This window comes from Pistacia vera, unplaced genomic scaffold (assembly GCF_008641045.1).
Source record: "Pistacia vera cultivar Batoury unplaced genomic scaffold, PisVer_v2 Contig323, whole genome shotgun sequence".
Classification (NCBI taxonomy): Eukaryota; Viridiplantae; Streptophyta; class Magnoliopsida; order Sapindales; family Anacardiaceae; genus Pistacia; species Pistacia vera.
In genome coordinates, this window is record NW_022196139.1 from 1229494 (window position 1) to 1245546 (window position 16053).

Here is a 16053-nt window from a genome sequence, read left to right on the forward strand (position 1 = left end):
TTAACTTACATTAATCGAAACTTCTATAAGTTCATCTCTTGGTAATATGCATAAAGAACATTAAATTTTCCTGTTTTGGTAACAGTATCCATCCAATCAGCCCAATAATGGAAAACAAAATCATACAACATAATTTCTTGTAGCCTTATCTTGAAATCCAGTTTGGCCAAATCTTCAAAAACATGAATCCATCCATTTTCATAATCATCAAGATTTGTCAGGCTTTTGTGATAGGGATGCGCCAACGTATTCCCAACAATCCCAGCTTCATAATCATCAAGATTTGTCATCGTTTCTATGAGGAACTTCACACTAAAGTCTGCAGCTTCATCAAGCACATCTTCTCCATCTATACTCAGATGTGAAGCTTCATATAAAGTCATTAATCCATTAACATTTTCACTCAATTTCTTGCTAACTTCCCTTCTTTGTTTTTGAACTTGTTAAACACATCTAAAAAATAAAAAATTACATTAATATATTTCTTATTTTATTATTGACAGTTTGGTAAAGAAATATAATTAAATACCTGGAGGTACATGGTAACCATGTTGTCTGAAGAGTCGAAAGCGAAGGGCAACATGAGAAAGATCATTATGATTTTTACTAGTACAATTATTATTAAGTAGTGAAATTTGTATACTTCCCAATAGAATTTGTCAATCTTATCTTGGAAATGATGGTCGATGCCTAAACGTTGAACAGCATCAATAATGGCCAATCCTTCAACAGGGTCTTCTCCTACTTTGGCGAGTAAATGCTTAAAAGCTTTCAGTTTCTGCACATATCGCACCTACGAATATCATCATCCTGTAACATATATAAGAGGCTCGGTTACCTTTCAGACATGCAGTTACGGCGCCATGTATAAAACAAAATATTGAAAACTTACTGTGAAACCTGTGTTTGAATGGGATGGAAAGCGGCACAATTCTTCCAGGGGCAGTAAAAAGGAGACTTGGCTTTGCCAATTTGTGAAATTTTGTGTGGCACCATCGAAATAACGGAGGGAAATGTAGTAGAGTAATGTATGATTAATGTAAAATCCAAGCACTGATACGTCTTTAGAGATTGATGAGAATAATTACAAGTTAGACCTTATATAACTATATGTAAAAATTAATTAAACTGGCCATATTTTAGGGCTTGAGTAAGAAAAGATCGCCATCTTTCCATCATTAGAGCATGAGCTCCATTCTAACATTTTACATAGGTGTCTCTAAAGATGATATAAAAGCTACATTTTCTTAAATCTAAATGAAGTAGGACACTGTTAGGATTCTTTTAGAATTAGGATAGAATTAGGATAATTAAGTTAAGTTTTTTTATAATTAATTTTTGTTGTATCTTTGGAGAAGAAAAGGCAAATGGTACCGCAAGGTGACTTTTTGCGTCATGTTGGAGTTGGTGATGGCCTTGCAGATTACCATGTTATGAAGTGGATACTTTGGATTATAGCCTTCAGATCTTTAGTGGGTTGACTCAGGACACTCTGGCTGGCTCCTTTGGCCTCTATGTTTACTTTCGGAGCTACTATATGCTCTTTTCTTTCCTTATCCAATTTGACACTCTTTTGTGTATGTATTAGATTTTTTTTTTTTTTTTTTTTGTTGCTAGTAGGTGTTGTTAGAATGGGTGCCCTATAGCCAATCATATTGTTGTATATTGACTATGTGAATCATGTCATTCTATAAAAGACATCAATTATAATATATAAAGCATATTCCAAATGTATGAGTTAATATATTTCCTTAGAGTGGTTAAATAGTGACGAGGGAATCAAGCAGTGATAAATCTTGATTGTGAGATACCTATGATCATATATGGTGGCCACCTAGAAACATTCGTAGCCCTAGTATTATCTTGACTTAGGGCACAGATAATACGCCAAGGTTATCATAGAGTTGAACGACCCTACTAGAAGGTAGTGACAGATCTCACATATCAAGGTTGTTTAATGACAACTTGGTGCAACGCATGGGTGCTTGTTATTCACGAGTCCACCAGACTGGCCCATACAGAGGATTCCATATAGATGGTAACCCCAATGTCTATGAAATACATCCTCCAACAAATGGTAGTGCATTTGGTCCTTAGACTTGACATCACTAGAGCTCTGTGTGTAAATATCAATGTAGTTTGACACTAGTCAAACATAATCCTATTTAGGGCTATCAGTGTGGTAGTGATTGGCTACATTGAGAAGTACACTATAGCTATGGTGGATCGACAAAAGATTTATCACTCTTGGGTACAGGAGAAATTATCTCGATGAGAGATTCGATAAAAGACAACGACCTTGAATCTGTGGCGACAGTGGAATCAAGGTTGTGCTCGGTTGGTCGATTGATTCAATAACCGAGTCTGAATATGTCAAGGTAACTTATACTTGAAGCTCACATCATTTCTATGCTTCAAACCTTGATGAAATGATTGGATTGCATGGTAACCATATTGTTGACAGGTAGCGAATACGTTGGATCTGAATCATTGGGTGGCCATGATGCCTTACTAGAGGCCAATCTTAGTCTGTGCATAATGAGATGATTAATAGGGTGTTAATCACGATATTACTCACTACCAATATGATGAGAAGCCTACTGGTCACACACTTAAAAGGCAATTTAAAGAAGATAGCATGAGAAGGGCATTTTTGTCATTTACTAATGAAACAATATCTTGGTAAATCATACAGAGCAATTAAATTTGCTGGAAAGGTTGTTGCCTAGACCTAATGGATTTAATTTGTAAGAATATATATATATATAGATATTACTCACTACCAATATGATGAGAAGCCTACTGGTCACACACTTAAAAGGCAATTTAAAGAAGATAGCGTGAGAAGGGCATTTTTGTCAGTTACTAATGAAACAATATCTTGGTAAATCATACGGAGCAATTAAATTTGCTGGAAAGGTTGTTGCCTAGACCTAATGGATTTAATTTGTAATATATATANCCTTTTTGCTTTAATCCATAACTGTTACCTTCTGGCTTGGAAACATAACCATTATCCTTAGGCTTTGGCTTCTCAGCGTATTGTTTGGAGCTGTAACCATTACCTTCTGGCTTGGAACCATAAACCTTATTCTCCGACTTTGACTTCTCAACGTGCAGCTTGAAACCATAACTATTACCTTTTGGCTTTGAACCGTAACTCTTTTCCTTAGGCTTTGACTTCTCCACATATGGCTTGGAGCCATAACCATTACCTTCTGGCTTGGAATCATATCTTTTTTCCTCATGCTTTGATTTCTCAACATATAGTTTAGACTCATAACCATTACCTTTTGGCTTGGAATTATAACCCTTATCCTCAGGCTTTGACTTCTCAACATATGATTTGGAGCCATAGTCATTACCTTCTGGTTTAGAATCGTAACCCTTTTCCTCAGGCTTTAACTTCTCAACATGCTGTTTGAAGTCGTAACCATTACCTTCTGGCTTTGAACCATAACTCTTCTCCTCAGGCTTTGACTTCTCAACATGTTGTTTGAAGTCATAGCCATTACCTTCAGGCTTAGAACCGTAACTCTTCTCCTTAGGCTTTGACTTCTCAATGTGTTGTTTGAAGTCATAACCATTACCCTCTGCCTTGGAATCATAACCCTTTTTCTCTGGTTTTGACTTCTCAACATATGATTTGTAGAGGAATGATTGAGAATTGTAACCTTGAGACTTTGGTTTGTCACTCTCAGGGTTGGTGCTATGACCATAATCACCAGCAGAGGCAACGATAACCAATGATAAGAGAAGCAAAGAGGTTGTAAAGAAGATACGACTAAGAGCCATGACTATGAAATATTGTAGGAAAGAAAGAAAAGATGTATTGGTAAATTGCTTCAGAACCAATATGGCCTTTTATAGATCACAGCTATGGTCCCATTTCTCATATTAATTAATTATCAACTGAATTAAATATACGAGTAAAACAATACGCTGCTGCACGATTTGAGAAGAAACCCTCTTCTCTTTGTCAATAAATTATATGAACGTGATCACCTGAAAAAGCAAGAGGTTTGATTTAGTTGCCGCCCATGAACATATATGCAGCTGTTAGAACTTAGAAATAAATCGATTCTAAAGATCATGTACTATTTATATGTCATGGTGTCTTGAAACATTGATTTCAGAACGTGTTGAAAGTTTTTATTATTTAATAGGATGTCATCATATAATTCAGGAATCAATTTATTATTATTGATCACAATTCAGAATTTCTCATAATATTATTATTGGTGATTTACTGATGTTACACATCTACAGTAAAACCTTTCTATAATAAAAATGGTAGGACTAACTAATTTTTTTCCTACGAGGAGGTTATAATTTAGTGAAGGTGTAATTACAAAAATTATTATTTTGATTTCTTAGTTTATAATTTATGTTTTAGTAGTACAATTTTATGATTTCAATTCATATTTTAGAAGTATTAGAATTTTAATTCAGCTCTTCAATTGCCTATTTTTGAAACGGATAGAAGATCATGTCTTGGAACCAGCAAAAATAAGTGTCATTGATGGAATTGTAAATGCAATTTATGCATAGTCAATTGATGTAAAGCACAGACAATTGTCAATGGTTTTAAGCACCACAAAATTAGTACCCCCAATGTCAATGAATTGCAAGTTACAAATAAAATGGATAAGGAGAATAAAAGAGTCATTGTAAAATTGAGTGATCAAATTCGACAACTTCACTATACTAATCGAATGAATATTAATGTATTCCTCGATCATTCAAATGAAAAACAAATCATATATGTTTTAACAAAAGAAGAAATCATTGTTGTAATTAGACAAGAAGAGAAAGTAAATGATCTTGAGGATGATAGTACGGAAATACAAAAAGTTTTGTGCCATGAAACTCTAAATTTTGGCTTCAACAAAAAAGTATCTATGCTAGCAAGTTATTACGTACTCGTAAGGTAAAAGATGTGGTAACAATTTTAAAGTATAAATCATTGTCCCAAACAACTTTAAATAAATATTTTATTTCATCTTAAACCTTTAATGTAATATAACACACACACACACACACATACATATATATATTTGTAATATATAGATAATTATTAATATTTAGAGGTAACTTTCCTTAAGGCAGGAATTAGAAAAATTATAACTTATTACAATGTGAAGTTTATTTTTATTTATAACTATCTCAAATTGGGACTAGAATTTTTTATGATTATGTATAGTTTATTCCTATATAGAGTATCACTATAGGCAGCTTTTACTATATTTTTTTCTATAGCACCATAGAAAATCAGGCTAACATCTCCTCTTGTGGTCGGATGACAAACCATTTAACCATTAGGGTTAGTTATACCCAGAGGTCTTGTGTTCGAGTCGTAGGAGAAGTACCTTCCACATTTGTATAATTATCTTGATCCATTGGACTTGTAAGATGTTTCTTGGCCCTAAGGATTAGGCATGCTCCATTGTGGGCCTAGATACCTCAGTTGGGGTCTTGTGTTTGAGTCGTAGGGTGTTCGAGTCCTAGGAGAGGTACCTATCATATTTGTGCAATTACCTTGATCTATTGGGCTTGTAGGGTGTTCCATGACCTTGAGGATTAGGTATGCGCCAATGTGAGTCTAGATACCTTAGTTACCTAAAAAAAACAAAGTCTCTATTGACATGGTCAATATCTGAAAACAATTTCCCAATGAAAATTTTGACCATGAGACTAATTCTTTGTTAACATTCAATTAAAAAGTATAAGTTATTAGGCAAAAGTTGAACATTAAAATTTTTATATTTAAGCACATTTTATTTCATTAGCAGAGCCATGTATTAGCCGAGTAGTGGCTACTTTATGTAAGTGTTAATGAAAAGTGGAATTAAAAAAAAAAAAAAATAGACCAAAGCCTAATAAAAAGTTGAAAAATAGCCCCTTTTAATCATCCCTAATATATATAGAAAAATGATATCTTTACAAAGACTCATACAAAGAGGTCTACAAAGTGACATCAGCAAGAAGAAAAAAACAAAGAAAAAACAGAAAAAGAGAGAGAGAGAGAGAAATCATGAAAATTAAGGATGGAGATTGTATTTGTATGCCCCCTTTGTATGTGTCTTTGTAATACTAGCATTACTCATATATATATATATGGGTTTAGAGCATCTCTAAATGACTTTTTATATGACCTAAACTCTTTATTATAAAGAGTTTATCTATAGAAACAAGAATCCAACAGATTCTTTATTCTTTAAATATAAAGTAAAGAGCGATTTTGACTCTCCACATTTAGAGAGTCAAATTTCACTCTCTATCCTAATTTGAAATAATAAATTGCAAGTTTTTATACATTTTATTTATGATTTATCTTTCTCATTAAGTTTTTTTTTTTGAAAAAACATATTTTCTCTCCTAAAATTTAAAGAGTCTATTAGATTTAAATAAAATGTTGTCCTTTATATTTAAAAATCAATGAAGATACTCTTTATTTATATAAAAGATGCTCTTTAAAATAAAGAGCACCGTTAGAAATGCTATTATATCTGTCAAAGACAAATGACAAATAGTACATCCAAATATTATATATAACTCAACACTTGACACTCATTTCTGGCATTTCTTTCCTTAAAAATAGATCACTAATTCACTATCAATCTTTCAAGCAAATTTTTATTAAAGGAAGTGTTATCATCACAAAATTAATGTCACTCATTCAAGCTACTGTCCCTCATTATTTGTATATTATATTATGTTACTAATGAAATTTGTCGTTGCTTGGTAGTCTTGATGTCAGTTTGTTAAATGAGTAATACTACACTTACAAATAAATTTTACAAAGATCTCAATACAAAGTGATGTGACAAAAATGAATAAAAGAGTGAATTTAATGAGTTTGACTTTTTGTTTCACTCTTCCATTCATTTTTTGCCACCTCACTCTGTATGAAAATCTTTGTAAAATTTCTTTGTAAGTATAGTATTATTGTTGTTAAATTTATACACCAAAGCCCTTTCCTTTAATCAATGCTATTGTATTGGTAAATTATAAATTCATTACTCTCTGGCTCTATCCATGAATTTTTAGTAATTGGTCTTTTATAACGAGATATAACTTATACAATGTCGATATTTAATTATGAAGTTTGGTTGGGTAGTTGGCCCTTTTATGGGGATTCGAAGATAATTTCTGAAGTTGATAAATTTTCCTGAATTATTTATATACAGTAAAACCTCTCTATAGTCATAATGGTGGGACTAACTAATTTTATTACTATAGGAGATTATAATTTAATGGAGGTGTAGTTACAAAAATTATAATTTTGATTTCTTATTTTATAATTCATATTTTAGTAGTACAATATTAGAATTTCAATTCATATTTTAGTAATATTAGGATTTCAATTCAACGCTTCAATTGCTTATTTTTGAAATTGATAAAAGATCGTTTCTTAGAACTAGGAAAAATAAGTGTCATTGATGGAACTGTAAATGCAGTTGATGCATGGTCAATTGATGTGAAACCACAGACAATTGTCAATGGTTTTAAGCGTTGTAAAATTAGGACCACTAATATCAATGAATTGTAAGTTACAAATGAAATGGATGGAAGAATAAAACAGTCACTATAGAATTGAGTGATCAGATTTGACAACTTCATTACACTAATCGAATAGATATTAATGTCTTCTTGGATTATCCAAATGAGTAACAAATCGTGTATGGTTTAACCAAAGGAGAAATTATTGTTGCAATTGGACAAGAAGAGAAAGGAAATAATCCTAGGGATAATAGTACGAAAATACAAAAATTCTTGTGCCATGAAGCTTTAAACATGCTTGAGAAACTAAAAATATTTTGGCTTCAACAAGAATGTATCCATACTAATGAGCCTATTACGTACTGTAAGGTAAAAGATGTGATATAACTATAAAGCATAAATCATTGTCCCAAATAATTTTAAATAAATATTTTATTCATTTTAAACATTTAATTTTACATAACTATATTTTTTTGTAATATACAGTAATTATTACTATGTAGAGGCAACTTTCCTTGAGGCGGGAATTAGAAAAATTATAACTTTTACAATGTAGAGTTTATTCTTATTTATAACTATCCCAAATTGGGACCATAATTTTTATGACTATGTAGAGTTTATTCCTATTTAGAGTATCCTAAAAGAGGTTTTATTTTATATAAAATTTATAGGAATTTAGAAACTACAACCTAGAAGTTCAGATTAACCTTCAACTATCAGGAAGCTTTAATCTCCTCTCATGAGTGTTGTGAATACATATGGCACAATGACATTTTCATTACACAAATGAAAATTTTTCTCTATACAAATCAAAGAATAAAAAGAATGATAGGAACTTTGAGACATTAGAAATTGAAAAAACAAAAAATAGGACAAAGGCCATTTGCCAAAGTGTGATAAATTAGTAAACAGCTGGAGCTAATTTACGGCCAAAATCAATACGTTTTGGCTTGGATTCATAGCCATATTGTGATCTGGTTTGGTGTCATATTTACGATATTCTACTGATTTTGATTTGGTAGACTCCACCTTATGGCCATAACTATACCTTTTGGCTTTGAATCGAACCCTTATCTCAGGCTTTGATTTCTCGACATATGGTGGAGTCATACATTACCTTCTGACTTGGAATGTAACTCTTATCCTCAGGCTTTGACTTCTCAACATATGGTTTAGAGTCATAGCCATTACCTTTGGCTTAGAAAGTAACTCTTTCCGAGCTTTGATTTCTGACATATGTTTGGAGTCATAACCATTACTTCTGGCTTGGAATCGTAACTCATCCTCAGGCTTTGTCTTCTCAACATATGGTTTAGAGTCATAGCCCTTACCTCTGGCTTAGAATCGTAACCCTTCTCCATAGGCTTTAACTCTCAACGTGTTGTTTAAAGTCATAACCGTTACCTTCTGTGTAGAACCGTAACCCTTCTCCTCAGTTTTTAACTTCTCAACATGCTTGCTTGAGTCGTAATCATTACCATCTGGCTTAGAATCGTAACTCTTCTTCTCAGGCTTTAACTGTCAAGTGTTGTTTGAAGTCGTAAGCATTACTTCTGGCTTAGAATCTTAACTCTTCTCCTCAGGCTTTAACTTGTCAACGTGTTGTTTGAAGTCGTAACCATTACCTTCTGGCTTAGAACTGTAACCCTTCTCCTCAGGCTTAATGTCAACGTGTTGTTTGAAGTCGTAACCATTACCTTCTGGCTTAGAATGGGAACCTTCTCCTCAGGCTTAACTTGTCAACGTGTTGTTTGGTCGTAACCATTACCTTCTGGTTAGAATCGTAACCCTTCTCCTCAGGCTTTAACTTCTCAACATGTTGTTTGAAGTCGTAACCATTACCTTCTGGCTTATAACCATGACTCTCTCCTCAGGCTTTAACTTCTAACGTGTTGTTTGAAGTCGTAACCATTACCTTCTGGCTTAAAATCGTACCCTTCTCCACAGGTTTTAACTTTCAACAGTTGTTTGAAGTCATAAACATTACTGCTACAGGTGATGAGAATTGTAATCATGAAACTTTGTTTTGTCACCCTCAGGGTTGGTGTCATAACCAAATCACCTGCAGACGCAAGGATAAGCAATGAGAAGAGAAGCAAAGAGGTGTGAGAGAAGATACGAGAGAGAGCCAGACTATTGAATATTGTATGAAAGAAAGAAAAGAGTGATTGGTAAATTGCAAAGTATCTCATGCTTTTATAGATGACATGGATGGTCCATTTTCTTATTAAATATGAATTACAATATGCAAGCAAAACAGTAACACTGATGCACGATCTGAACATATTCTCTAATCTTTGTGCCACTAAAATGGACGTGAGAGCCTGCTACAAAAACAAGAGGTTTTAGTTGCTGCCCATGAGCACAAGTTGATGTTTGAAATGTCTCTACTTTCTCATCATCTCAATGTTCTAGTACAAGTATAGGAGAAACAATTTGATGCCATTTAATTGTGTTTGATAATTTTATGAATCAAACACTGTAATGTAATAGTGAAATCAACAAATATTACTGAAAGATTTTCTTTGAGATTTAGTTCAATTCAATGTATATTAATTTATGAATTTTTTTAAATTATTATTTAATCTGAATGCCTTTATGTTTATTCTGTGTCAACAATCACCAAATCCTGATACAATACCAAGGAGAATAAAACAAAAAAAACAAGCTTGAGGGATGTCTTCTCCATCTTGTAATTTTGATGTGGTGTTTGTTAGTGATTAGTGAAAAGTAGAGGACGCTTGTAATATTCTGTCTCACTAACGTGTACGGTGTGTGTTTGCTCTGGTGTTTTACTTTTTTTGTAACGACAGATAAGTGTAAAAAAGCGTGTATCTTCTTCTTTTCTTCTTAGCTTAGCTCGTCTCTGCTTCTCAGTCTTGAGTATAAAAGCTTGAGCTAACTGTAACTAATTCAGTTAATGAAAAGTCAATAATTCTTCCTTCTTTCATTTTCTATTATTCTCTGAGCTTTATATGGTATCAGGCCACACGACTAATGTCCAGGCTAGAGTTCCTGGTAACGATCTATCAAACAAGAGTACAGAGAAGAGCTAACAGCCCAATCAGTACTCACGCTTCAATCTTTAGCTCCTTCAGGTCATCACTCCAAAATTGACTAGAGATAACTACCGAGACAATTATCGGTTTTGCAGGTCTCAAGTTCTCTCTACAGTAGGAGCTCACGATCTTGAAGAACACCTAACAGGTTTGATTCCATGTCAGAACCTCTATTGTTGTGATGATGATTGAAAGAGCTAGGCTCAAATGGAATTAAGGAAACCCTAGGAAAAGAAAAGATTAATCCAGAGTACATAGTCTGGAAAAAGACTGATAAGTTTCTTGTAACCTGGCTCCTTGCGTCAATTAGTGAATGTATGTTTAGTCAAGTGTCGAAATGCAAGCTGTCTACTGATATCTGGTTCACCTTGAAAACGAGTTCTTAGCTGATTCTAAAGCTAGAGCTCTAAATTGAAAAACCTGCTTCAAACCACGCAAAAAGGCAATCTGAGTGTGAGTGAGTATGTGAAGAAAATGAAAGGAAATGCGAGAGTCTATCTTAGTGGTCAAATTGTTTCGATGAGGAAGTGTTACAATGTCTTAGAGGATTAGGTCCAGAATTCGATGCGTTGTCGTCAATCTGACCTCCAGGATTGAATCCAAGTTTGATTCAATTACTTTACAAGAGGCTCAATTCCTGCTGCAAAAATATGAACTAAGACTTGAGAAATTAATTCTCCCGACTTTTCAAATTGTTCAGTAAATGTGGCCTCCCTCAGTCCCAATTTAACTAAGTCTCACAAATCAGCATCAAGACATTTAAACTGTGTGAAAATCCTCTAGAAGTACTGGATCTGGACATTTTGGACCAGTTACCATATGGTTCCGCTGCAGAATGTGTATCTGTACCTTCACAGAGTTATCCGTTGACAGTTGGTGGTGCTATCAATAAGTCAGAATGCTCTAATCTCTTATCTGAGGTATAAGTCAGCTTTCTAACTTACTGCCTATAGACCCTCTGGATTTGTTGGAAATGGCAGAGGCACGGGGCAGAAATAGGGAGAGGAAAACCGATTTGTCAAGTGTGTGGCAAAATGGGACACACAGCAATTCAGTGTTATCATCGTTACAAACACAGCTACAAGGATCGTTCAACTACAATGGTTTTTCTCCTCAATTTAATACCAATTATACTGGTGGTACCTCAACTCACTTTAATTCACCACACTTCATCCATCACCAAGGTTTAGTGGTTTTTCTCAAGATCATGGTGCTGGGATTGGCAGTGTTAATACTAATGCATTTGGTCCTATGTTTGCTCCTGGAAATAGTCCTTATGATCATCACTCACAACAGCATGGAAGCCAAAATCATCAGTTTCAACGGTATCAATCTGATCAGCAAAAGCAGTCTTCCTACTCAACTCAACAGCAGACTTCAAGGTTCCCAATCCACAAATGCAATCCTCACAAATGCAAACCCCAAACCAAGCCTTCTTTGCTGCCCACTCAGCTACATCTTCCAAACATGAACCCATTTCAGCCTACCACTATCACTTCCAAATCACCACCTAACCTAGCCTGTATATGGACTCTGGTGCAACTGATCAGCTGCATCAGATCCAAATCAATTAACAATCAGCCGCAACTATGATGGTAATGATCAACTACAAGTAGGTAACGGTGAGTCTCTAAACATTTCTCATGTTGGTTTTGCTTTGCTTCCTAGTTCTTAAAATCCAAATGTGTTTACTTAAATAATGTACTTTGTGTGCCTAGGATTACAAAGAATTTACTTAGTATCTCAAAACTTACCAAAGATAATAACGTGTGTTGTTGAATTGATTGTGATTATTGCACTGTAAAGGACAAAGCTTCAGAAAAGTTCTGTTGCAAGGAGGACTTAAGGCTGGGCTGTATCAGTTGCAAATACCTTCTAACCTATCACACACACTTCTCCTTCTCTGCTGTCATCTGCTGTTACATCTAGTGGTCAGTCTATTTTGTTCCTCAAACCTATGTTACTGCTATTGAAAAACCAGTTTAGGACCTATTTTACATAAAGAAAATAAGGCTAGCCCGATTAATAATTGTTGTAATGTGACTGAAATACAGTCTTCCAATAACATTAGTAAGTCAGAGGTCACTGACTCAAATTCTTGTAAACAAATCTGCCTCAAAATTTCTTGTAATGTGCCTTTAAATAAAACTCGGTTGCAATTACCTTGTTTGTTATCTCAGCAGTGTGATAAGTTGAATGAAATCACCAGTAATGCATCTTCTTTACATAATGCAACCCCATTTCATGACACGTTTTCAGTGAATAATACATCATGTGCCTTTCAAGTTAGTAATATTTCAGAAATCAATTATCATTTTGGCATAATAGACTAGGACACCACATGTTGAATCATTACATAAGATCCTATCTTCTATGCAAAAAAATTCTGTTGGTCATATGTCACAGTTACCCTTTGTGATGCCTGTAAATTAGGTAAAATTCATAGGAATTATTTCCGATTTCTCACTTAGGCCACTCATCCTTTGAGATAGTTCACAGTGATGTTTGGGGTCCATCTCCAGTCTTTCCTTAGAAGGAATAGATATTATGTCCATTTATAGATGATTATAGCGTTCACTTGGTTATTCCCTTAAGAACAAAAGCTGAAGTGTATTCTGTGTTTGTCAAGTTTCACACTTGGTCGAAAGGCAGTTTAATTGCAAGCTCAAATGCTTGCAATTTGATCAAGGTGGGGATATAAGGGTCTCATTTCTTATCTCACCACTGTAGGAATTCAATTAGGCATTCATGTGCATATGTTCATCAACAAAATAGTCGTAGTGAGAGAAAACACAGACATATTGCTGAAACTGGTCTTATTGTTAGCTCATGCATCCATGCCTTTGCATTATTGGTGCGGGCGTTTGAAACAGCCGTATTCCTTATAAACAGAATGCTTCCTCTGTGTTGAATTTTTTGTCACCATATGAAGTCCTGTTTGCCTCAAAAAACACTTTATTCTTCTCTCAAAGTTTTGTGATGTGCTTGTTTCCTTATCTTAGAGATTTTAATAAACACAAATTGAGCTTTCATTCTTCCAAATGTGTGTTTGTTGGTTACAGTCTTATTCACAAAGGATATAAGTGTGTTAATCTGACAGAAAAATGTTTATCACTCCAAATGTCCATTTAATGAGTCTGAATTCCTTTTAAAAAGGGTTTTGAGTCACACTTTCCTGGTATGTCCTCTTCAAAACCATCTTAGAACAAGGCACCATGTCAAGTCTGATAACCAGTGACACATTTTCCTTTCACTGTAATGCCTACTGCAACTGATCACAGCTCTAGCAGACAATCCTCATTGCCTCATGACTGTTCTGAAGCTGATCCTTGCAGTAAAAGTTCCAACAAATCAACCATTCCAATCTATGATAATATCAATTCACAAAGACAAGTTCTCCCTACCCATCTCTCAAACTATTCTAACACATTCCCATCTGCCTTTCCTGAATTCCCACAAATTAAGTATTTGCACAAGTTTAGTCTTAATAGAGTGTAATACATATATATACACTTTAAAAGACTATTAAAATAGTAATTAATAATAAAAACCTACAATATGTGTTGGATAACGGTTTTGAAACAATGAGTAAATTAAACGTGATAATGATTTTTTTTTTAAATAGACATTGGTTGATTGCCCTGATTATGGAATATGTATGAAAAGCAGGTTTATACACAATATATCCTAAGGTTTGGAGAACGAAATAGCGTGCAACATACACCTCCAGTCACAAAAAAAAAAAAAAAAATAATTTATAATATAATTATATTATATATATATATAATATATTATAAAGAGACTCATTTGTTTCATAATAGAAACACAACACCCACATAAGTGAATAGAGAATATTATATATACTACATTCTCATACAACATTATGTGGCAAAAGATGATGGGATGAAAGCTTAATTTTAATTTTAATTAATCAATTATTTTTTGTCACCTAATGTTGTATAAAAATATTGTATATGTAATATTACTCCATTGAATAATGTTTGTGAAAAATAACTATTTAATACTTTGTTTATATGACAAATGTTAGATATTAGCTTCTTTTTATTATAGGAGAAAAGATAAATAAAAGTATATTAATATTTGTACCAAAGTTATGTATTCGAACTAACATATTGGTCTTTTTTTTTTTAACTCAACCTTAGAGTTAGAGGTGTTCGTGAAAAAAAAAAAAAAAATGATGTAACGGTGAATTGCTTGAGGAAGTACCACTATGGCTATTTATAAATGACATGGATGGTCCATTTGTCTTATAAAATATTATATGGATTAAAACGTGCCACCAAAACAGTAACGGGTCCATTTGTTTTGTTATTTTGGATAGGATTTTGGAATAATATTGGGTAGTTGAATAGGAGAGTATGATGGGGTAAAATTTAAAAATTAACAAAAAAAAACTCTCTAGGTTCGCTAATTTAACTAAACACTCTAATATATAAAATTTTTTGTAAAATGACAAAAACACCCCCACCCATACACAATGCCAGATTTCGGCCACCATTGATGGAATCTGGCCAGAAAATGGTGTTACGACGTAGACTGGTCGGATCTAGCGGGTAAGGCGTCGATATGGCATTTTTCGGCTAGGTCCACCATGGATATGACCAGAAAATGTCAAATCTACGGCTAGATTTGGTCGTTAACAGTCGTAAAAGTCCAAATCTGGTTGTCAGCGACGGCCAGATCTGACCTTTTTCGACCATATTCACTATTGATCTAGTCGGAAAAGGCTAGATCAGTGAATTACTAGCTAGTTTCGGTTGTTTGTAGGCCGTTGTGACAGATTCCGGCTACCACAGATGGTGGTTGCTAGAATCTGGCAAGTATGGGTGGGTGGGAGTATTTTTGTTAATTTTTTAACTTTTTTTGGGGATATTTAATGAAATTAATAAATTTAAGGGTCTAAAATTAATTAAAAAAATATACTAATATTTCTCAAATAACAAAACAAACAAATATTCTAGGAATAGGATTGGAAATATGAATAAAAATAATAAGCCAAATGGAGCCAATATTTTTGCACGATGTGAACATTATAGTAATATATAATCTCTTTGCCTCTAAAATGAACGTGAGATAACGCAAGTGGTCTTTGCAAGTTCTACGAGAAATCTATTGATGCCATGTAATATGTGTTTACTTAAATTTTTATGAATCAGTATTATATTAATTTATGATTTATTTAAATTATTAAATATTTAAAATTATTTCACTCTTTCTTTTAAGCCTGTGGGCCAATAGGTTGGGCTACTGAAAACACAAGAGAACTGGGCTTGATGTATTATGAAAGTGTTCTAGTGTTCTTAACTAGCTGTTTTAATAGTGCTCAATTAGGCTGGATAAACATAAAAGGCGTGACTTGGTTTGAGTGAAAAACAGGGTGAGTGGTCGAGAATCATTCTGTAATGGTTTTTTCAGTACTTTTGTTGGGTTGAGTGGAATATTTTAAAACTTGATGAAGAGAAAAGTAGAG